This window comes from Cydia strobilella, chromosome 14 (assembly GCF_947568885.1).
Source record: "Cydia strobilella chromosome 14, ilCydStro3.1, whole genome shotgun sequence".
NCBI classification, from domain to species: domain Eukaryota; kingdom Metazoa; phylum Arthropoda; class Insecta; order Lepidoptera; family Tortricidae; genus Cydia; species Cydia strobilella.
In genome coordinates, this window is record NC_086054.1 from 7,403,497 (window position 1) to 7,428,363 (window position 24,867).

The 24,867-nt window shown below is 41.2% G+C and overlaps 1 pseudogene; it reads right to left on the reverse strand.

Annotated features, from left to right (window-relative positions):
- Window positions 1-5,085: 5,085 nt before the first annotated feature.
- LOC134747386 (uncharacterized) lies at window positions 5,086-7,624 on the reverse strand (annotated as a pseudogene).
- Between the last annotated feature and the right edge of the window lie 17,243 nt (window positions 7,625-24,867).

Below are 24,867 nucleotides of genomic sequence, written 5' to 3' on the forward strand. Positions count from 1 at the left end.
AGGATTTTGGCTCCTTAATCTGTATCGCCCGCAATATTCTTTCAGTTATAGATATTCATTTTTATTGGCATAGTCGATTGGTCACATCGTTCTGCTAGTTTTGAAAATAATTGATTTTTAACTGACTGGATTCTAGCACAGAATTCATTTAACTTTTCCCATGTTTTATAATTAATGATTCTAACTCCGTTTTCAAATGTTTTTCTGTACGTTGGTCTCCAAAATGTTAGATAAGAAGAGATTTTAACAACGGCCAATTTTGTGCCAAATAATCATTTTCTGATACCAATTCTGCTGCTTTATCCATTAAACGCGAAGTTATCACTTCTAATATATAAGAATAACGATCTTCAGACCCATCTCTATATTGTTGCAATACAAAATCGCATTTGCGTAAGAATCGGCTAAGTTGTCGCGGATCCCCATTATAGGTTGGAATGATTTTCATCATTTCCCCTAAGGTAATTTCCCCTAATATGCGATCTGTTGCTATTCGTTTCTTGGACAGTTGGCACACCTAGATGAGGCATATTATGCATTGGGCATTGATATTCCACTCTAGGGGGAATACCTCCCAGCTTCGTCAGTGCCTTCCTCGTAACTAGATCTCTCAGTTTCTATATTTAATTCGGCATGCATTTGACTGGCTAATTGATCTGCTTGATTCAAAGAGGCTTGTGCTCGAGGCTGAGCGAGAACCTGGGCCGGAGCCTGGGCTTGCGCTTGTGCCTGATTCATGTTCTGGCTTTCGACAGATTGTGCCTACAGATCCATAGAATCGAAGAACAAGTAGAATTAATTTACTTAGTTAAAAGTCTATTTGTTCTACTTTAATTGCAAATTTTTCTAGAGAAGTAATATATAATATTTTAATAAGATACAGCGAATATGCGCGGTTTAAATTATTTAACGACCCTAATGTGCAAGGACGAGTCCTTAAATTGTGTACTATTTTTATAAGAATAGTAGTACACTCGAGATTATTTAAAAGCGTAAATTATCCCCTTTGGCATTCACAATTTACAGAAAATAGTCATACATATTACAAAATGTAAAAATTTAAATTCGCAAAAAGAAATGACAATGTATAAATATTACAAGGTTTGATAAGGAAGGAACGGTGTTTGAGTGAGTTTTGCTCCACTTTCTCGATCCTCCCGATTCCAAAAGTCTATTTTCTCCTCTCAGTGGGTTTATATAAATCAGAATTTGTTATTTCTTTGAGAAATCTCGATTCGCAGCGGCGTGCTCGAACAGTGAGTGGATTTACGTAGTGATGTCTTCCGATAAGTTCTTAATAGAAAAGAACTCGCAGGGCAGAAATTTAAAGGGTGGCCACTTATTCAAATCTTCTATCACCTGGAGGTCTTCGGAAGATCCTACCGCTGCGCCAGAAAAGTCGTCGTGACGGCCTTTCGATTAGAAGGGACACGCTGAGCTGGATCGAGGTAGATGTCGCTTCGGAGTTGATGATTAAAACGGCGTAATTTAGTTTCAAAGATTATATTGACTGTATTACAAGTCTCAGGATTAGTACTGTACTGTGAGAGGAGCTGACCCGGAATGATGTTGGAGCGTCGCAGCACTCCTTTTATATGATTTTTACAATGTGTCGTTAGGAAATTGCCACGCGTATTTGTAACACTCTCAAGTTTACTTGAAGTCGTAAAATATTGATTTTATTACCTGAACGTGACAAAATGAATAGAATTGTTCTTGACCGAGGATTAGTCAAGTTATGTAGAACGCATTTAAATAATATTTGTTAATACAATGTTGGCATTGCAGATTTTAGGGTTCATTACTATATGCGTGGTGGTTCCTTAACTATTATTATCCAATATTTCTTCATATTCAGGCTCACTTTCGTCCTCAGATGCTGTCATAGTCGTTTCAGAAATATTATCAGGTATACTAATATGACTTGAATTATCTAATGTAGAGTCTGGGGCTGAAGTCGTGGGAATATTTTGATAGTCAGAATTAGGGTTGTCATTAACATTTAAAACATTTAATTGTATTCTGGATAAGGCATCAGCATTCCTGTTTAGTTTCCCTTGTTTGTATATTATTTCAAAATCGTACTCCTGGAGTCTTAATCTCCATCTGGTTATTAAATAAAACTATGAAAACGGATTATATCGCGTATATTGAATTTATATTACATCCCGACGTTTCGAACCCTTTACAGCGTTCGTGGTCAACGGGTGACTGAGGAAAAATTACAAAGTGCAAAAATAATGAACAATCATAGACTATAAACTTTAAGGCTGGTTGTACATCCAAAATCGGTTCATAAGGCTAGTTATACACCGCAATTATTTTCAAATAAAGATATATATATATACGCGATAAAAACTATGCCGGCTCCAACCCTACACCTCGGACCCGAGAAGATTTAATTTCCTCCTAAATTGTAGGAGGGTATCCCAATATGGGACCGGCAACAAACTCGGCGGGACACATCTTTTCAAAACATATTATACTCAGAATGTCCAACATCATCCAACACTAAGGTCTCACAGTCTATGTCTCGCTTGCTCCTTTATCAGATGGACTACAGGATCCCAAACTGGTGGTAGAGAAAAGCCATCTTCCCTATTAAAGTTTGGATATTTCTTAATCTCAATGGCCTCGCGCAGCATTCTGGGTATGTAACGCTTCTCCTTGGCATGAACCAGAGGCTTATCAAACTTGATTGAGTGATTGGCTCTATCCATGACATGCTCACAAACTGCAGACCTGAGACCCGAGTGGAAATGCTCCGTTTCGTCTGCCCGACATATGATAGGCCACACTCACAGTCCAAAAAAGGAAGGTCGACCGGCAGACTCTCCATCTGCCTACCGCCCAATAGTGCTGCTTGATGAGATTGCGAAGCTCCTTGAGCGCATAATAGCCAGCTGTCTTACCAAGCACCCGGCCCGTGTCGGGCCTGATGTGGCAGACTGCCAGTTTGGTTTCCGCAGCGGCCGTTCAACAGTCGACGCCATTCAGCGTGTTAAGGCCCTCGCTGACGAGGCGGTGTCCCGAGGCGAAATTGTCTTGGCAGTGTCCCTGGACATTGCCAACGCCTTTAACTCCTTGCCTTGGGGCTTCGTTAAGGAGGCCCTGCGGTACCATCAGGTACCAGAATACCTAAGGCAAATAATTGACGCGTACCTGTCGGACAGGTTCGTCACTTACCCGGGTCGGAAAGAGTGGGCAGGATACTCCATATCTTGCGGTGTTCCACAGGGGTCGGTTCCAGGGCCACTCCTGTGGAATATCGAGTATGATTGGGTACTGCGAGGCGCAAACCTGCGAGGCATAAACCTCACCTGTTACGCCGACGACACTTTGGTGACAACTCGCGGGAAAACCTTTAGGGACGCCGCCATACTGGCAACGGCAGGAGTCGCTCACGTCGTCGGTCGGATCCGGCGACTGGGGTTAAAGGTGGCCCTAAAAAATCGGAAGCTTTATGCTTCCACGGGCCCCGCAACGCGCCACCGCCGGATGCGCATATAGTGGTAGGTGGAACCCGGATCGGCATCGAGTCCACGATGAAATACCTTGGCCTCACACTCGATAGCCGGTGGAATTTCCGCCCCCACTTCCAGCGCCTGACGCCGAAGTTGCTGGGAGCAGCTGGCGCTCTAGGGCGTATACTCCCAAACACGGGGGGGCTCAAAGCGTCTTGTCGACGGCTATACATGGGTGTCGTTAAATCCATGGCCCTGTACGGAGCCCCAATCTGGGCTGACGTTTTAAAAAGGAAGGAGGTAGCCCTACTTAGGGCACCTCAAAGGGCAATAGCAACGAGAGTGATAAGAGGGTACCGCACGATCCCCCCTTTTGAGGCAGCATGTGTTTTGGCAGGGTCTTTACCGTGGGACCTAGATGCGAGAGCCCTCGCAGCGGCTTACCGCTGGCGTAAGGAGGCGCATCATAATGGAGACTCGCTAGCTCCGAGAGAAATTCTAGGACGACGAGACGCAATCCACCTAGAAATGGTGGAGGTTTGGGAACAGAGGCAGGCGCATCCCAGCGCAGGCCGGTTCTCAAAAAGTGGCTAGACCGGACCCATGGCGTGATAAGTTTTCGACTGACTCAGATCCTCTCGGGACATGGATGTTTCAGGAGGTATCTTAAGGATCTGGCCAGGAGAGAAATGACCGCAGTATGCTACCACTGCGACTGCCCGGAGGACACTGCCCAGCACACACTGGAAGTATGCCCAGCCATGACCTCTCGCTGCCCACCGTGGTCCGAAACATGGTGGAATGTGAGAGGTCGTGGCAGGCTGTGCTGGACTTCTGCGAGGCGGTCATGGTGCAGAAGGAGATGGCAGAGCGCGGCAGGGAAAACGATCCAGCTTCCCAGCCAATGCGCCGAAAGCGCGTGGGGCGGCGGCGGCTGGCATATGACCGCCGACTTCCCCCTTAAGGGTCCCTGTGGGCGACAGGCTCGGGGACGTCTGTCGCCTACACAAGGGTCCCTGGGATGGCCAGCACGCCGATAAAAAGGCGCGCTACTAGGGAGGTAGGGGGAATAAAAATTCCCTCCAGAGTTGGGTCCGGAGTCCGGACAGCCGCTGGCGAGGCTGCGGAAGAGTGCTCCAGTGTTCCTGTGGCCTCGCCTTATAGCCCTGAGGCGGTCAAAAGGGGTTTTTAGTGGGTAAACCGTGGGTCTCATGAGCCTATACGGGAGTCCCACATAACCATCCCAGGCCCGTCCCCGCGCCTGGGTGGTATGCGAAAAGCATTTTCCCCTGTATAAAAAAAAAGGCCACACTCACAGTCCAGCCTGTACACTCCTGCAATCTGTAGAGGGGTATTGCATTTTACAGGCCTCAGGAATTGTGACATCTTCTTCATTGGTTTGAAATATGTTTTTATAGAAGCACGCTTCAAGATGTGGCTGGTCCTGTCCGTCGTCAAAGTCAATCCATCCATTTTCCTCCAGTTCACGGTTCCCATCTGCCATTGGTTTCCGTTTGACTGTATACGCTTTAAGTTCTCATCTCGCATGTTACAGAGCGCTGCTATTATTTGGTTGAGGTTCTTGGTCCCAACTCCCGATGTGCCTGTTTGGTTCATGCTATCAAAGAACCTCATCATATTTTTGTATGTGTTTTCCACTAAAAACAGAACGTGTAGTCACCTGACCGTACACATTTGTACTGTTCATTCCACTCTGATTTGCACAAGCAATCTTGGCGTAGTAGTTTTGTTGAGGAAGAGACAAAGCCTTTGAAGTGCCTGACGTCATCCCTCCTTGGAACCCATTTCCTAGGTCTTCTCTGGTGAACCAATTTTTTGTGTTCGTAATTGATGCCAATAGACTCAAGTCTTCTTTGATGGTTCCAAATATGGCGTGGTACACAACTTGTGCGGCTCTATCTGGTGTCAGGTTTGTGGTCATATTCCACTTTGTTCCTTGGATGACCTTGTAGACGTAGAACCCCCCATGATTGGTTGTATTGAACCTTGTCAAGATGGAAGTTTTTCGAGCTTCAGTCTTTTCTGCTTGATAGGCTTTGTAGACCATTCCAAGAGGCAGGAACATTCTTGAAGCTTGTCTAGTGGTGGCAATCAAAGCGTTGTCTGCTAACAGTTTAGGCAGTGGAGCAATATCGCTTGCCTTCCTCATATTCTTCGTAACGGTGACAATAGAGTCATGATAAGGGAAATGCTTGAAAGCTCGCACAAAAACCCTCTCAAACTTCTCTCTATAAACACCTTCAGTCTTGACCATGCACAAGAATATTGTCATTGGGCCGAGACTCTGTGCCATAGAAGATCTCCTTTCAGGAGGAAAGGTGCACCCTTCTAGTAGTATACGGTGCGCTGGTGTCAATCCATAGGAGTCCGGTTTGTAGGTAGTTAGTTGACCGTCTACCTTTTTGATCGGGATCTTAGAGTGACAACCGGAGCTTGAATCCACCAAAGAAGTTAAGGAAAGGACCCATAGTGCCGTACCAATCTTCTTCCTTCCTTCCTTTAAAATCTTATCCATCTGGTTAATTTACTATTTGGTTCTTTCAGAGAATATAACCATGCTAGAGGTCTATGGTCTGTATAAATTTGGAATTTCTTTCCATAAAGATATGGTCGGAAATGCCTAACTCCCCAAAGAACTGCTAAGAGCTCTTTTTCAATAGTGCTATATCTTTGTTCAGCTGAATTTAATGTTCGGCTAGCGTAAGCTATTGGCTTATCACTGCCTATGGTTCCTTGTGAAAGAACTGCGCTGAAGGCATAATTTGATGCATCTGTAGTAAGAATAAATGCTTTATTGAAATCCGGATATTGTAAGATTGGGCGTTTGTTAAGAGTGTTTTACACGTTTCAAAAGCGTTTATGAACTCTTCACTCGCCTCGACTTTTTGCCCCTTTTTAGCATTTGTGTCATTGGTTTGGTTATTTTTGCAAAATCCGGGATAAGTTTTCTATAATATCCTACTAATCCAAGAAAACTTTTTATTTCTTTAGTTGATTTCGGGAGAGGATAGTTTAGAACGGCGATTATTTTGTCTTCATTAGGCTTAAGTCCTTCTTTCGTTATGTTATGACCTAAATAAAGAACTTCCTTTCTAAGGAATTCTGACTTGTCTAACTGTACTTTTAAGTTTGCTTTTCTAAGTGTTTCGAAAACTTTCTTTAATCTAATCAAGTGTTCTGGGAATGTTGCAAAAAATATGATTATGTCGTCTAGATAAATCAGACAATGGGTTCCATGAATTCCTTTGAGGATGTTGTCCATCGCTCTCTGGAATGTAGCTGGAGCTGTCTTTAAACCGAAAAGCAATCTTTTAAATTCGTAATGTCCATTATTTGTGCTGAAGATTAGTTTAGATTAGTCGTCAGGATTCACTTCCATTTGGTGGTATCCTGACTCCTGAGGCCAGGTCTAAAGTGGAAAAATAAGTGCTGTTCCCTAACTTGTCAAAAATATCCTCTATATTCGGCAATGGGTATTTATCATCTATGGTAATTTGATTGAGTTTTCTATAATCAATTACCATCCTATACTTTTGTTCTTGGGATGCGTCCATCTTTTTTGGTATTATGTGGACTGGTGCATTCCATGGTGAGTACGAAGGTCGAATTATATCTGATTTCAAAAGTTTATCAACTTGTTTTTAATCTCGGCAACTTGTCCAGGAGATTGTCTATATGGTTTAATATACATCGGTGATACATCTTTATGCCCTAACGTGATGTTTAATTTCATGGGTGAAAGTTAGAGGAATTTGATCATGAAAAAATATATCTCTATATTCATGACATAATTGAGTAATTGCTTCTCGTTCTTCAGAATTCATATGTTCCGTCCGTAATTTTTCCACATTTTTAACTAATAGAACGTCATGGTTTTCACTACTGATGTGATTACATAACACCCTATTATCGAAATTTCTAACTTCAAAAGGTGAGAAAATATCGATGCTCATTTCATTTTCATTTAGGTTTTGGATTGTAGTTTGTGCAAAACCATTATAACACTGAACGAGTGCACACGGCATTGAGTTTTTCTGAGAATTTAACTCGGTCAAGAATTCCTTCACCGTTTAGTAACAATGTTGGGATTATGACCCTTTGTTCCGTACGCGGTTGTACCGTTATTGTTAATATTGGTACTTTTATTTCCTTAGTATTTGACAATTGAATTGGAATTCGCGCCTGTGATGTGATTAATAATTCATTTTCTAAATCAATTTTAGAGTTTAATTGCTTTAATAAATCCATACCCAATTATCCATCGTATTGGTTGTTGAGGTCATATATGTAGAATTTATGATCAAGGTCTTCATTGAATATGTTAAAGAGCGGGATTTTTACGACCGTATTATGTGTGCTACTCGCATGCGTCGTTATTACGTCGAATGACTCAACATGCTTATGTTCTGAGTAAAAGTTATTAATAACGGAATTACTTAGAAAACAACTTGAACTGCCTGTGTCTATTAATTATTTTAATTTTTGATCGGGTATAATTATATAGGGTAAGAAACTTTTTATGGGTTTTGTTTTTCGCTGGAGGCCCTCACCTGAAAATTTCCGGATATTGACGGTGTTCCTTCCATGGGGGGCGGATTAATTTCTGGTAATCCATTACAATTTTCATCATTGGTGCATTTACACATATTATATTGCTTGTATTTGTTGAATGGGTATATTTGGTGAAGATTTAAATGTGATGTTGATGGTAAATTCGTCTTCAATGTAGGCGGTTTGGGTTTTGGGGTAAATGCAGGTTTATGTATACCCCGATTTGGCTTGACATTTTGCGTTTGATTTGGTGATTGATTCTGCCCATGGTATTGCGGTTTCGGAAACCTGTTCCAGTTAGAATTTTGCTGACCTTGTGGTCGAAAGGATGGAAAATTATTTCTCGGGGCAGAGTTATTATAATTTAACGTACTTGCGCCGAAATTGGTTTTACGCGAATTGTTCTGGTTTTTATTTTGGTTATACTCTTTATTTATTATTTTTCTTAGGTTGGTTTTTATAATATGGATATAAAAGTAAAATACAAAAACACTTACAAAACAATACAAAATACATATAAAACATTATAAAAACCTAACCTTCCTGTTCCTCTGTAAATATTCTGTTGACATCATAATTTGGCGTTAATCTTTGATTTATTAACTCTGCGTCATTAATGTTCACATTTTTCTTCGCATAACGATACAACGTAGGATAATGGACATCACATTCTTTCGCAGCTTTTCTTACACTCATTCCTCCTCTGAAGAGTTTAAGGGCACGTAGCATATTGTCCGCCGAGTGGTCCCCCTTTTTCCTTTTTTCACCTTTTGGACGTACCATCTAAATAAAATAAAAAAACATAAAAGGTTTAGAAACTCAAACTCGAGAAGAATAAATAGGACAGTCACTGGGAAATATCGGCATTGCAAAAGGTGAGGTAGTCAATGTTTCGTTTAAGTTCCATTTAAAACTTTCAGACAAAAAATATATCGAAACCCCAGCAGTATTACATTAATAGGTAACATCAAAAATACTTTATTTACTTTTTTCTTTTTATCTGTGGGACTGACAGATAAACTATCTATGGAAAAAATGTGGGCAAATCTATCTTTTTTATAAGTTCCTTAGACATTTTTGGTCATACTGTTGTGATGTGCTGCCGGAGCAGGGTTCACATTTCCTCCGGGCCGGAAGGGCTGGGGGAGGTTTACCGAGCTAGTCTCAGATTAGGGGAGAAAAGGGGTACTCACGGGAACAAATGCAAACACTGAACGTACCTTAAGATAGTCGGGGCTTTATGCCGTTTATTGAATATGCGCTCTTAACTAAATGCTTATAGCTACGTGCACCCGCCGGTCGGGACTGCGACCTCGGCTCGAGACGCGGCCGGGTTATCGAGGACACGCATACGCGGGTCTAACTACGGGCTAGGTCGTCGGGCAGGGCGTGTTCGATGGGTCGGGCAAGGTGCTTGGGAAGATAGGGATAAGGCTGGCCGGCGGTGACCGCTCCGGGCCTGCCTACGAAAAGATTCGGAAAGTACGTCGGCCGGCGGTGACCGCTCCGGGCCTACATACAGGATAGGGGTATACGCTGGCCGGCGGTGTCCGCTCCGGGCCCACGTATAGGAGAGGGAAGTACGTCGGCCGGCGGTGACCGCTCCGGGCCTACATACGGGATAGGGATATACGCTGGCCGGCGGTGTCCGCTACGGGCCCACGTATAGGAGAGGGAAGTACGTCGGCCGGCGGTGACCGCTCCGGGCCTACATACAGGATAGGGATATACGCTGGCCGGCGGTGTCCGCTCCGGGCCCACGTATGGAGAGAAGTGTTGCCGTGAAGCGGCGGGGACGGAAAAAAAGGATCGACTGAGCGCTGCGCGCGGTTTTATAGTGTCGGTCGGCGCTCCCCTCCATCGCGCCCGCGGTGCGCCGTCGACTCGGTGTGGTCGATTCCGCTCCGGGCGCGTCGCTGCGGTGATATGGCGCGCTGGTGACATGACTATGTCACATACCCCTCCCTGTTTTGGGGATTTTTACCTGTGGAAAAAATCACCGTTAAAACTGGTACTTTAAATACATGTCTGTAGTAACGTTGTATATATTTTTTTTTTCCTTCTTTGTGGTTTTTCTTTTCCACATATATTTTTTTTAGCTATTTTTTTTTTGTATGTATGTATGTATGTTTTTTTTTTGTGATATTATTATTATCTCTGTTTTTTTTTTTTTTTACATTGGTTGCTGCTTCTGTTTGGTGTGTGGCAGCCGAACCAGGCCCAGCTTCCTCCCGCCGTTCCTCTTCCGGCCTGCTCGGTGTTTCTTCTTCCTTCCGCTGTTGGGACTTGGTGTGGTCGGTGTCGGTGCGGCGGTCGGTGTCGGTGTGGTGGACGGTTGCGGCGCCCCCGGTCCGGCTCTGCATTCACTCGGGCTGGTCGATGAGAGGCCCTCTGTGAGGAATGCGGAGTATTCCTCCGTGGAGACTAGGAGCGCCAGCGCGTCTTCCAACTCCCATGTCTGTTGGTTCTGGACTCCTGTCTCCACCTCTCGGGGTTGCTGGTCGTTCTGTGGTGGCTGGCGGTGTGTATGGTCTTCCCAGATCCACGGTATTCCCGGGTTTATGCGCAGCTCGCGCGCGCGCCCGGTGGCGATCAGAGGGTGGTCTATTCGCGCTCGCATTTTCCTGTTTGTGCCACCTCCTTGCGTGCGCGTTTATATAGGTCTCATTTTTTTGTTGTCTTGTTATTTTGCGGTCAGTTTTAAGTTTCCTCATACACATCTACCCCCTGATTTGTTAATTTTTTTATTTTGTTGTTTGTGGTTTTTTCTGTAAAAAGGGACCCTCTTTTTTTTAATGTTTTATTGCAGTCAGTCTTAAGTCTCCCTATACGTATCTACCCCCTAATTTGTGCATTTTTTCGGTTGGTGTTCGTTCATTTTTCTTTTTACACGCCGTGCTAAATTGTATGTTCTCCTTCTACGAATAAAGATATATTTCGCTGGATTTCTGTGTGTTGCTGGTTGTTCCTTATTCTTGTTGGTATGGTTTTAGGTCTTTTAAGTGTGTTGTTACTAACTTTCCTTTACCGTCCGGTGTTTGTAATATGAATATTACTGGTGACTTTTTGCTGTGTATTTGGAATGGTCATGTATATTTCGGTGCGAGTTTCGCGCAGAAATTTTTACTTGCGCTTGACAGTACGTGATTTCTTTTTAGCACTAAGGTTCCCGCGTCTGCGCATTAGCGTTTGCAAATCGGTTAGATAGTCGACGAAGCTTTCCCCGAATCTCTGTTTCCTCGCTGCTATTCTGACGATTAAGTCCTCTTCGTAGTTACTGGGGTAGTAATAGAGTTTAAACAGTTTGAGGAAACTGTCGAAGTACTTGCATGACTCTGTGTTATTTCTATACCACGCTAGAGCTTTCCCCTGTAGTATACGTGGTAGCGCTGGTAATATGTCTTCCTTCTCAATTCCGCTTGCTGCGATGAGCTCCTCCAGTCTCTCTAGGAACTCCTCTGGTTTTCCGTACCCCTTGAACGAGAGATTCCATTCCCGGATTAGTTTGGTCAAGCGATTCGCGTCGACTTTTCCTTCGTCTTCTGTCATTTTTGGTGTTCGTTCTTTTCCTGGGGTTTGTGATTCGTCCGTGGACTTAATGGATTCTACCAGCAGTTTCCTTATCTGTTCGACTGTGAGGTCTGTCGTGGCTATGTTTCTAGCTTCGGCTTGTTGTATTAGTTCTGGTTTCTTGAGGTGATATACCCAAGAAGTTGGCATTTATATATGTTAATACTGTAAACTACGCTGTTTCTCTGTCGCGATGCGTTGGGTCGTAGTTTGCGGAGTTATGATTTTGACTATACTGATTTTACTGACGGGATACGGTCCGGAGTTATAACGATTTGATTGACAGGATGCGGTACGGAGTTATAACGATTTGATTGACAGGATGCGGTACGGAGTTATAACGATTTGATTCTACACGGGCGGGTGGGACGCGTCGCGTTTATTTATTTATTTTTTCCCCCCGAGTCTATAAGACTCCTAATTGTGAGTTATTCGGTTGGGCGCCAAATGTGATGTGCTGCCGGAGCAGGGTTCACATTTCCTCCGGACCGGAAGGGCTGGGGGAGGTTTACCGAGCTAGTCTCAGATTAGGGGAGAAAAGGGGTACTCACGGGAACAAATACAAACACTGAACGTACCTTAAGATAGTCGGGGCTTTATGCCGTTTATTGAATATGCGCTCTTAACTAAATGCTTATAGCTACGTACAACCGCCGGTCGGGACTGCGACCTCGGCTCGAGACGCGGCCGGGTTATCGAGGACACGCATACGCGGGTCTAGCTACGGGCTAGGTCGTCGGGCAGGGCGTGTTCGATGGGTCGGGCAAGGTGCTTGGGAAGATAGGGATAAGGCTGGCCGGCGGTGACCGCTCCGGGCCTGCCTACGAAAAGATTCGGAAAGTACGTCGGCCGGCGGTGACCGCTCCGGGCCTACATACAGGATAGGGGTATACGCTGGCCGGCGGTGTCCGCTCCGGGCCCACGTATAGGAGAGGGAAGTACGTCGGCCGGCGGTGACCGCTCCGGGCCTACATACGGGATAGGGATATACGCTGGCCGGCGGTGTCCGCTACGGGCCCACGTATAGGAGAGGGAAGTACGTCGGCCGGCGGTGACCGCTCCGGGCCTACATACAGGATAGGGATATACGCTGGCCGGCGGTGTCCGCTCCGGGCCCACGTATGGAGAGAAGTGTTGCCGTGAAGCGGCGGGGACGGAAAAAAAGGATCGACTGAGCGCTGCGCGCGGTTTTATAGTGTCGGTCGGCGCTCCCCTCCATCGCGCCCGCGGTGCGCCGTCGACTCGGTGTGGTCGATTCCGCTCCGGGCGCGTCGCTGCGGTGATATGGCGCGCTGGTGACATGACTATGTCACACTGTTAATCGTTTAAGAGATGATCAAAAACAAATTATGAAACCAATAACATTTCGGTTACTAACCGGTTTGTGGATCCGCAATACCGGTTACTAACCGCGCCCAAAAAATCTCAGTTAACCGGTTTTCGATTAATCGGTTTCTAATACCTAGTTGGCGGCCAACGCTTTGCTGTCCTATACTAGCAAGGCACGAAAACACTTATATTTTTCAATCCGGTTTCGTTCATTCACCCGGGAACGAAAAAAATTTCGTTTCCGTTTGCGGTTACCGGTTAAATAACTGTTTTATTGAGATACTGATTAATGCCAAATTCGTTCGAGTTCCATTTGTGTGGAACGAAATTAACCGGTTATATTGATAATATCGAAGCGAGATAGAACAAGTATTCCTATCTCCTTTACGTATGACAACGAGTTTAACCGAGACTCTCCGAAAGCCAAGAGTACCATAAAATTCCGTTCCCTCTTCCAACCGGTAAGAAGACGGAACGGAATTTTATGGTTCGCGGGAAACGACATAATACCGGTTAAATCTCGGCTTTCGGAGACTCTCGGTTTAACTCGTTGTCATACGTGAAAGAGACAGCAATAACTTACCTACTCGTTCTATCTTGCTTCGATGTTATCAATTTAACCGGTTAATTTCGTTTCACAAAAACAAAGGCGAGCGAGTTAGTATAAGCAAGTATCTCAATAGAACAGATCTTTAACCGGTAACCGCAAACGGAAACGAGATTCTTTTCGTTCCCGGGTGAGTGTACGAAACCGGTTTGAAAAATAAAACGGTTTCCGAGCCTTGTTGTAGGTTTTTAATAATAACCACTCTATACTTTACCAATTCACATCAAAACATTGACTACTCTGCCTTTTGCAAGGCAATGTATGGAGGTGATTTCCAGATTATTGGCCTAAAATGAATTTGGCGAACAATACTTGAACAACCCAAAAATCAATCTAAAATAATCTTGTAAAAATGGCAACCTATTGCAATTTATGACTTGATCTACATAATTAAGCCTTTATAAGGCAGAGGAAATATATTTCCCATCTAAACTTTATTTTAACGTGATAGGGTTCAATTTTGCATAATTCCTGACACACATGCCTTATAAAGGGTTAATTAATTACATAATATACAATGATACATGAGACATGTGTCATTGTACACTATTATACAAATGAAAACCTGTTGAAATTTCTCACCCGGTCTACAATAAAACTACATATTAAACAATGAAACATGAGACCTGTTCCATTGTGTACTACATAAAAATGTTTCATTGTGAGACAACGGGGTGTTTTTTCAAACAATTAAAAAAAACTGCCCAAAGAGTGAACAAAATTTTAAAATATTTAGCTCCAAATAAACTTTAATACACATAAAACACATCTAAAAATTGAATAATACCAAACTCGTTACTATATCTTGGTTAAAAATCGCAAAACATAAATGAAAAAACTTACTTTTGCCACACGAATTCACGTTAACGCTCGCCGGAACGTGCTCCTCCTCCGAGGCGCGCTCGCCAGTGTTGCCAGATGAAATCTGAAATATGCAGTAGAAAAAAAATCGGTTTAGCAGTAGGTAGGGGAAAAAAGCAGTAGATTTAAAAAAATATGTCCACAACAGGTAAAATTGAAAAAAAAAAAAATGTTATTATATACTCTGACCTGACACAGCAACTTTGTTAGTAGAAAAAGGCGGCAAATTTAAAATGTGTTGTCACGAATGGTTGACCTCCCATAGAAAATTTGAATTTCGCACCTTTTTCTACTGACAAACTGGGCGTGATTGAGTAATTGAGTATAGCATAGATGGGAAATCAAATTGCCAGTAACAGTAAAATGAAGAGTATCATTCTGTCTTTTATACTTCCGTTAGTATAATTAATAAACGAGCACAAGTTTTTTTTCTACTATTTTATTTGCATGCATCCAACCCAACTGTCACAATAAAAAACATATGCCAAAGCTCTTACTTGCTTACTCAGAATCTGAGTCATACATGTAGATCGAAAATTTGGGTAAATACTTTTTGCAGTCATGGGAGTAGCATGTTGACTTTATATATTCTTTTTGTATGCATTATGCCACATAGTTTTTGGAAGCAGCCTGTTCCGCAGTTTTGTTTTATTTATGTTCACTTGGAAAAAAAAAACTCCTTCAACTGCAGCACTTGAATGTGGCAAGGTCATTAAATCCTGCACAAATTTGTTTAATGTGGGGATGCTTCAGTTTTCATATTTCTTTTTAAATACTTTTTTCCAGAACTCTTCTGCGTCATTTCCTTCATATTCAATGTCAGTATTTTGAAGTAGTCGCCAATCATTGTCTAATGCCTGCAAGTTTTTCTCTTCTACTAGATTTGGGAATCTAGCAGCTAATGAAGCCAGTGACGCATATTTGTTGCTCTTGGCGATTTCTGGGTCTAATATTTCAATATTTTCCAAAATTGGGTCATCAAAAGAAAATCTTTTGAAGATCTGAGTGGCTCCCTCAACATAAAAGTCCAAATTTTTTATTTTAAATTGGTCCAAACCAAATCTTCTGCTCATAAATTTAACCCCTGTAGAGATGCCACAATGTTTACACCCAAATATAATTATATTTTCCAGAGGAAGATAATGCCTTGGATTTTTGTATTCAATCTCTTTTATGTTGGTTGCTCTCAAGTATTGAAATTGCATGTAGTTGCCAAGAATTGTTCTCACAACTGCTTCTACATTTTTTCTTAAGCTGTGGACCTGGATTTTTTCAGACTGCATCAATTTATTTAGTTTATTAAAAATTGGCAACACAGTTCAAAAACTGTAAATACAGTTTTGTAAATGGTTTATAATTTAATCCTTGCAATATCTTGAGGGGCAGTCAGTCTTTCATTGGTAACAGCATCAATAAAATACAACTTAAGGGCCTCATACTGTTTAATAATCCGGGATACTGCTGCTTCTAATAATAACCACCTAGTTTGTGAGGGATGCAGGATTTTATGTTTATGGGGTTTTAGTTCAAGAAATGTTTGAAAAGGCTAGACGACACGATACGACGGTATAAAGTAACTAGATAATCCGGCCGGTCACGAGTCATGACGAATAATCATTCGATTTCGAAAAATCAGATAGATTTCTTAAATAATAACAAAAAAAGCAGTAGATCAGTAGATATTTTTAAAATCAGATAGATCTACTGCTTAATCAGTAGATCTGGCAACACTGGCGCTCGCGTACTGGGGAGGCGCGGGGGGTCCCTGAGCCTGTCCTTGCTTGACAGACGGCACTAGCTAGCAACGGCTAGTTACCGAGAAATCGCAAAGTTTCATTGTGTACGATTGTTTCAACGTTGGACAACTAACCCTACATATATATGTTACAGTTTTGATCCACGTTACACATACTATTAACATGCATGATATAGATGACGGGACCGAACACGGAGCCGGTCGGCACATATTATGATGATCGCTTATAATATCATACATAATCATCGTGAAATTCTTTACTTAGATTTAAACACTGTCTATACTGTTTGAAATATATAAATATAATTTAACTAAAAATGTATATAAATAAAATATTTAAGTAGATATTGTTACAAGTGTTATTTTGTGGTTTTAACTATGGAATATATGTATAAACAAAACTATACACTACAGTTACAACTTTTATTTTAAAAGCTACAAAATTTACTATGACGGTACCGCTCTATCCTATTATATCCTCTTTGGTATGCGGATCCTTCTGCTCCTCCCGTTTCTTTTTGAAACAACGTTATACTGTATGTCCATTCCTCTTACAAAAGCTCCAGTATAAGGCCTTCTTAACATGTAAAGCTGTAGAGTTCTCCTCCCCATTGCAATGCATTGCGCCTATACTCCTCCTGAAGCAGGCGTGTCCGGACCACTTCACTAGTTAATTTGCTTGTCAAGCAGGCAGTCTGCAGACCAGAAACAAGATTGACAAACTCCTGGGGCAGGCCGGAAAGCAATATCTTAGCAACTTCATCGTCATCAATGGTTTTGTCGATGTCTGCCAATTGCTGCACCAACCGCATGACCGCCTCGATATAATCCGACATCCCACTATATTGCTTGTATTCGATCTTGTGTAATTGCCGGAGAAGTAGTACCTTTCTGTACAGACCCTTCGGCTCGAATGTATCCGCTAGCTTCTTCCATGTATCCTTTGCGGTCTTCGCATCACGCACATATTGGTATAAATTAGGCTTAATCGCTAGACAGATACGGGCCAAGGCACGGGCTTCATTGGTTGCATCGGTGTTGGTACCTTCGACGCAAGTCCACAAACCATCAAGGGTCACAGTACCATTTGCATGGCAAATTTCCAATTTACGTACATATGTATTAATGCCATCCAGCTTCTCGATGGGGATTTCCGTATCCTTTGACGACATCTTTTAAGTTATTGACTGGATTCGGATGAAGATGTAACAGATTGTACGAGGAGATAAGTGCAAATCTGTCTAATCCACATATCGTCGCCCCCATGAAAAAGTCACCTATCTGTAAAAAACACATTTTTGAGGGGAAGGATTTGAAGCTGTAAAATTTGTTTAACTTTTTTTTACAAGTCAATGTTGCGGTTGAACTGGTATTTTAAATACCCTGGTACTGGTATTTTAATAAGGGTTCCAAAATGTATGCATTACATGATCCATTTGTGAGATATACATTACGTAATTGTAATCACTAATAAGAAGTACATGCACTTTCGCAACTTTGTGACTCCATAGACAGCAAAAAAAGGTCAACTTAAACACCGTAGTAAACTGACGAAAATGCCACTTTCGTAAGTAAAAAATATATTCCAAACATTTTGAACCAATGTAAAGTTACGGAAATGCCACTTTCGTACCTAAGTTTCCTATGGTGCATGTGATATTGTGAATACGTTTCTATTCCTCTGTATTTAGTTGTAAAGTCGCGAATGAGTAGGTATTTACTTTTGATCACAGCAATATCTTATAATATACTATATTAAATGTATCAGAAAATACAAACGCATTGTGTTTTTACAATTGCGATTGTATCACAGAATACAGACGCAGTGGTAAAAGTACAATTGAGGTTGTATTTTATAATACTTTTAGTACAATTATGAAATGTTTCATACAAAGTCTCAACAATAATGTTTCTTAATTAATCATAAAGACTCAAATCAAATATCAAATTTCACCTCGTTACTGTTAAAGTCTAAAAACTCGTTATGAACCAAGACATTTACATTGAATGGACGGGGATTCGTTCTAGCCGATCTCATTATTTGAGTCCATCAATCTGTTTTAGGTGCTGGAGATAACCACCCTCTTCAGTTTCACCACTCCTGTATGTTTGGAAAAATATCCAAAAAGCCTTTTTCTAATAAATATGTGTACAGCTTTAGTGAGAGTATCTCTATAACTTCATAATTTGATGCAAAGTGAGCTCGCAGGGGCAGACACTCGTTTTCCAAATCCTCTGGATAAAAAGCTATTAGGTTTCTTAATAAAGCCAAACTGGAAGAGATCCCTCAAAGGGATAAGTTCGCCTTTGTACATCTTATTATTTGTACCATGTAATTTTTAATATGTATATTTGTACAATAAAGAGTTTACTACTACTACTACTACTACAAACTTTACTTAACTCTTTATAAGCTGATCCGCGTCTCTGTAATTCTGCAATCAGTCTATATGTAATGACGTTACAAATGGAAACTCAGAATCTGTCCTTGCCAGAGAGTTCGGTCTCGTTTCCCTTGAATTCATCGAACTGGCCTTTACGCTTAGGTTTCCTCTGCATGTCATATGCATATATAGTTATTTTTACCTGATTTTTCAACAGCTTTCGACTCATTAAGATCAAAGGTACTGGGTTTCCTTAAGTCTTCTAGCTACGTTATATTACATTACAGTGTTGAATAGTAAAGTGTATATTTTTATTTGGTACAAATTGGTAGATATATTTTAGCTATATTTATTTGAGTAGTAGTTTGGTTATTATCTATGGATGAGCATCCAAGCAAAGGCAAAGCCGGTCTTGGTTTTATATCACTGGAGCATCTAGGCAAAGGTGAAGCTGGTCTTAGTTTAATATTTTTTGTTAGTTGGTTGTTGATTTATTTTCTAGGGACTTCTATGTAGCCTTCTGCTACAAAACTTGATTTCCAGCTCCCATGTCGCATAAGCAATAAATCGCAGTTAAACCATGTTTTGATAGTATAAATAGACACACATACAGTAAAGCAAATCATTCAATAAATTACGAGTGTTCCTTCAGGAGCGTTTAGAAAATTAGATAGGTAGGATAGGATGACAGCTGTCATTTCAATATAATTTTGCGTGTTTTTCCGTTTTTAGGTTTTAAATTATATGGAGATTACACCTTCTAGTTTGAAAAATACTATAACGATTCCGTTCTTAGTACCTACACTACACGAGAACAACTGGGAGCGAGGACCGAAGAGTGAAACACACAACATTTCCGAGCATGATGATGTATTCGAGAAAGAAACTCTTACTTTAACAATCGTTGAACAGCCAGACACGTAAACACGTATTTAAATCTTTATTATACGTAAAGAAACCGTACACAGCGTTCTTTCGTTTTCTTCCCATGTTCACGTTCACGAATTACTAATCAATCAATTTTTTTCTACAACAGTGTTATAATATTTCAAATCTGTCAATTGGAAACATACAAAAAACACGTAAAATAAGGTAAAATTATATAAAAGGTTGTGCAGTCTTGAAAAACTATGCTATGCCTTCTTTTAGGAACACCCCGGATAATCTGGATACAACCAGGGTAAGTCGTTTCCAGAGCGGGTGCACGGTCCTGAAAGGGGAAACGAGTAATTCAACCCCTTTACCTAAATCCTGAGACAGTGATATAAATATGAGATACCAGGCCTGACTGGGCCAATATGGTACAACCATTAGACCGGTAGCTTTGTCACTAACAACTTTTCGAAGACTTAAAGTAAGGCTTTATAAATAAAAAACGTCCCCCAAGTCACTGCCAACGGGCAGTGTGCCCAGAAGACTGGCCGCATTGCATTGCCACGTTGAATGGCAATGCTTATCCTTTGAGCAAAATACTGGCCAGCCCTCTGGTCACCTGTGGGCGTATTTACAAAAGCTAAACTATTTCAGTCACGCTTCAGATTATAATCGGGGAGCTTTTGTTTATGCATATTAGTTAACAATATCTATACCATTTCGGTAAAAAGTAGTCACTCAAATGGATTAGCTTTTTGCTTACATATTTTCAAATATTATTCACGACAAAACCTAGTCGAGTTTAGTAACGTCAGTTTCGTTTGAATATGATATCTAAATTTTAATAATACTTATTTACTCAAATGGATTATCTACAAAATGGGAATCCAAAATTACACTAAATCAGTAGGTAGTTAGGTTCGTTAGGTAGCTTTAAATGCCCGAAGGGCAAACCGCCCAGAAATAGGAGCCCCGCGAAGCGGGGCTCCGCCTAGTTAGCTGCAGTTCGTCGGACTGTTTCTTTAAAAAAAAATTTACTTCACAACGTAACTAGACGGAGCCCCGCTTTGCGGGGCTCCTATTTCTGGGCGGTTTGCCCTTCGGGCATTTGAAGCTACCTAACGAACCTAACCTACCTACCTATTGATTTAATGTAATTTTGGATTCCCATTTTGTAGCCAGTTACAAAACTTATTTACCAAACAATTCCACTCTGGCCCAATTCGTAACTGGCTACATACAAGGAATTTTAAATTCCTGTTTTGTAGCTAGTTACCAAGCGGTAACACGCTGGCCCAGTACTTAACCGGCTTCAAATTAACTGGGAATCTTGATTCCCATTCTGTAGCTGGTTACGAAATTTTGGTTACCAAACGGCACTAAAGGGAGTACTCGTACCTATCAACTGAAATAATTCTAAAAGTAAAAAAAAATCTTAGGCATTGTTAAGTAATTTGCATGAACGGTAATTTATTTAATACAATCGGAGTCGTTACTAAAATATGATTCAAATTTTAGATCGCAACAGACTAGCATTTGTAGTAACAATATCCGTATGAATTTAGTTAATAAAGTCTATACGATTTCAGTAAATTTCTATACTATAATAGATTAGGGTTTTGTTAAGTTTTGTCCAAACAAAAGCTAATCTAGTTCAGTTCGCATGTGAACCATATCAGTATAGCCTTTGTAAATACGCTTCCCGGAGGGTAGGCGGAGACCACGGATTTCCACTTGCTACGATCCTGACATACCTCTTTCGCTTCCTTTACTTTCATGCTATAACATTCCTAATATACGGTCTCTCATTCTCTCTCCCTCCACACAAACACAAACTCAGTACCGGGAGCAAACCCTAGTACGGCGTCACTGCGCCACGCCGAAGAGCTGGCGGCACGCACCTGCGCGTTGGAAGGCGCGATGCTCCATCATGCTGGGGATGTGACAGCGATAACGGATCCGCTTTCTCTCGCACCACACTGAACTACGCGCACTTTAATTGAAATATAAACACAATATATCATAACCGTAATAATAAGTATAATAGTTTAATAATAAGTTTAATAGAATAATTATCATATTGGAACAATATGCTGACACAGAAAAACATTTTATATTCTAAAAAACTTGCCAACCAGTATCAGTAACTATGAAGGTTTTAAAAACTTTACATTGGTAGGCTTCCCCCCCCCCCCCTCCGGCCAAGTCGGACTTCTTCTCAGTGCTTAAATCGTCCAAAATATTTTTCAACTAGTTCCGGTTTCATAAATGACCTTTCGCTTCCTGTATCAATCATCATGAGAGCCTGTAATGTAATTCAGGTCAGGAACTGCAATATGGGGAAGTTTCATTTTTCGGTTAGTTTAACACTAATCTAGTCCTCGGTTCGGGGCCGCAAGGAAAACAATTCCGGCCTCGGTGCTTAGTCCCGGGGTTGGTTCGAAATTAGGCTCTAAATGCATTTGATTTTCCTTGATTCTGCCTATTGTTTACCGGATTCCTAAACGGATTCTTCATGTTGTAAACGATGTTGAAATTTTCTTCTTCTAGAACGTTTTTAAGTGCACCCTCTAGGGTGTTGACATTTCTTAACATTTCTTGACATTTTAAACAAATATTGGGGCAAATTATAAAGAAAAACATCGAAGGAATTATTAGTATAGATTTCCTGTTTCGATAGTTTCTGAGACCTTAGCTAGTATGAAGGCGGTTAAAAATACTTGTAAACTGTTGAACTCTATGACAGAAATCTAAGTAATTTTCGCCCTTATTAATTTTTAATGCTTGCATTTCTAATAGAAGACATTTCTCTGTCCTGGGATCCCCAAAATGTTCCTTTAGTAATGTTTTAACTGTTTTAAGTACGTCCCAAGTACGAATGTTTCCCTTTCTCCGACTAAAACGGCTGCGGGACCCGCGAGTCTACTAGTTAATATATGAAATAAATTTTCATTTTGTGCGGCACTTCCCATGAATTTACTTATGACATATTCGCACTGGTTATAGCGATTTAAAAAAATTTAACGAATGGAAATTCGAAGGAAAAAATGGTTACAATAGCGTGACCTCTTGGCGTCCCCGTCCACGGCCCCATCCTGTTTGTGGGTGGTCCTCGTCCGGGCCTGTGGTCTTCCGCGGCTGGCGTAGCGGCGGGAACGGTGTAGTCGCTGGTGGTGGGTGCCGGGTGCGCTGCTGGCTAACTGAGGAATTCTATGTAAGCAATGTATGGGAAAATGAAACAAATTAATAAAGTTTTCAAACCTGTATGGCATGATACATCTAGGTGTAATCTTTAAAATTCACCACTCACCCCTCCCCTCCACCTGACGCTACACCCCCCCCCCCCCGACCTTGAAATGTGTCCCCTTTGGTGGTTTTTTGACATTCTCACGAAAACTAAAATAGATATCAAAAAAGTGTCAAGGACAGAATTAATCCTCATTAAATTTGGAACAAAAAAGGCTAATTGTGTTTTTGTACAACTTGGACGGTATTCAAGCTATAAGTACTTGTATAACCTTAAAATTACAAAATAACCATACTCGTTTGACGACGTGCATTATATTTTCAAAATGACTAGACGGATTTTAATTAATTAAATCATGTATTTTCATGTAACTGTGAAACATACATTTTGTTAGTAAAAACAGTTTCAAAAGGGTTAGTACCTAAGCCTAATAGCAATTATACCTATACCTAAACCTACACACTTAACCTCTACCTACACGTTACCACTGTATGGAGCCCATTGGGGAATGTAGCCTCGCACAGTGTAGCATTAGCGGACAATCAGGCTTATCCGCTATCATTCTTAAGATGATGTTGGGACTGTCCCGCACCCGGCGCACCAGGGTTAATGAAATATACCTAAAATTCACCGCAGTGAAGCCAGCTATCAAACAAAAAAAACACATTAAAATCGGTTCATCTGTTTCGGCGCTACGAGGTCACAGGTAGACACACACATACCAAAGACATAATTCAGGAAAATTATCTAAAATTACGGCATTATTAATGGAAGACTTTTTTCAATTAGTAATATTAAGATGTGTACGTTATAGACCAAAGTTATTTTTCATCAACCCTCCCCATCCCCCTCTGTTTCACCCCCCACACAGCAAAGGGCCCGAAACGCGGTTTTTCTCAATTTTTAAGGAAACCGTTCAAGTTACAGAAAAAGTGTGTAGGCACGAAATGATCCCTAATAAATTTGCTATCAATCTCTTATACACACTAAAGTGCTATCACTTATAGTTTTTGTGCAATCTGTCACCAAAGATAAGTAGATAATTTTCCTGAATTATTCCTCATATTTTCTCTTATTCTTTTGCTGAGATTAGCTATCCTCTTCCTGTTATTATTATTCTTTTCTGAGATGATCGCCTTTCTTTCCTCCATGAGTTTAGTTGTGGTTTCACTTAATTTGTGTGTTTTAGTCTTATTTGTATCCATATTTGTTAATTGTGTCAGATTCTTTTCAACTTCTCTATACTTTTCTGCTAGTGGTCTGGTAGATTCTACAATTTCAGTTAAAGGTTTAAGGTTGATTGGTCCCAGTTCAAACAGGTTCTTATTTGTAAAAGTTGTTATGTTGTTAAAGCTTTTTCTTGATGGTTTGGGTGGATTGTTCATACAGCTGCGTACCATGCGGTGGTTAGTGTTGAAGTTGAGATTTTGAATTATACTTGTGTCGCTAAACTGTTTGGCATTGTTTGATAAGATAAAGTCAATTTCATTTTTAGTTCTGCCGTCTGGGGAAATCCATGTCCACTTGTTTTTTTGTTTTTTCTTGAACATGGAGTTCATTAATATTAAGTTGTTTTCATGTAGGAAGCCAACCAATTTGTGACCATTGACACTTCTCTTGCCATGTCCAAAGTTTCCCATGATTGACTCTTCTCCTTCTTGTCTAGGGCCGACCTGTGCGTTGAAATCTCCCATGACAACTAGGTTATTGTGGGAGTATTTTTTTTACTTCTTCTGTTAGGGTGTTGTAGAAAATTTTAATTTCGTCCTTGCTAGCTTGCTGTGTAGGAGCGTACACCTGGATTATTGTCAGCTCTTTTCTGTTACCAGGGATTTTCATACGGAGTATTGCGAGACGGTTTGATATTCCTATGAAGTCCAGGATCTTATTTTTATGCTTTGACTTTACTAAGAATCCCACTCCATGGTAGCCAGCAGTGCCTTTGTGGTACATTATGTAGTTGCTGCGTTCATCAATTCCTTCGCCGTCTCTTCTCATCTCGCTGATGCCTAGTATATCCCACCTTATGTCGGTGAGACCATATTCAAGTTCCCGTAAACTTTCTTTAGTCCTTAGGGTTCGGGTGTTTAATGTGCAGATATATAGGGAATCTTTCTTCTTTGGTGTTGTATTATTTGGATGGGTTTCAATTGTTGAATACTTGTTGCTTTTTTCCAGTGGTGTGCTTCCAATTGTTGTTGGCG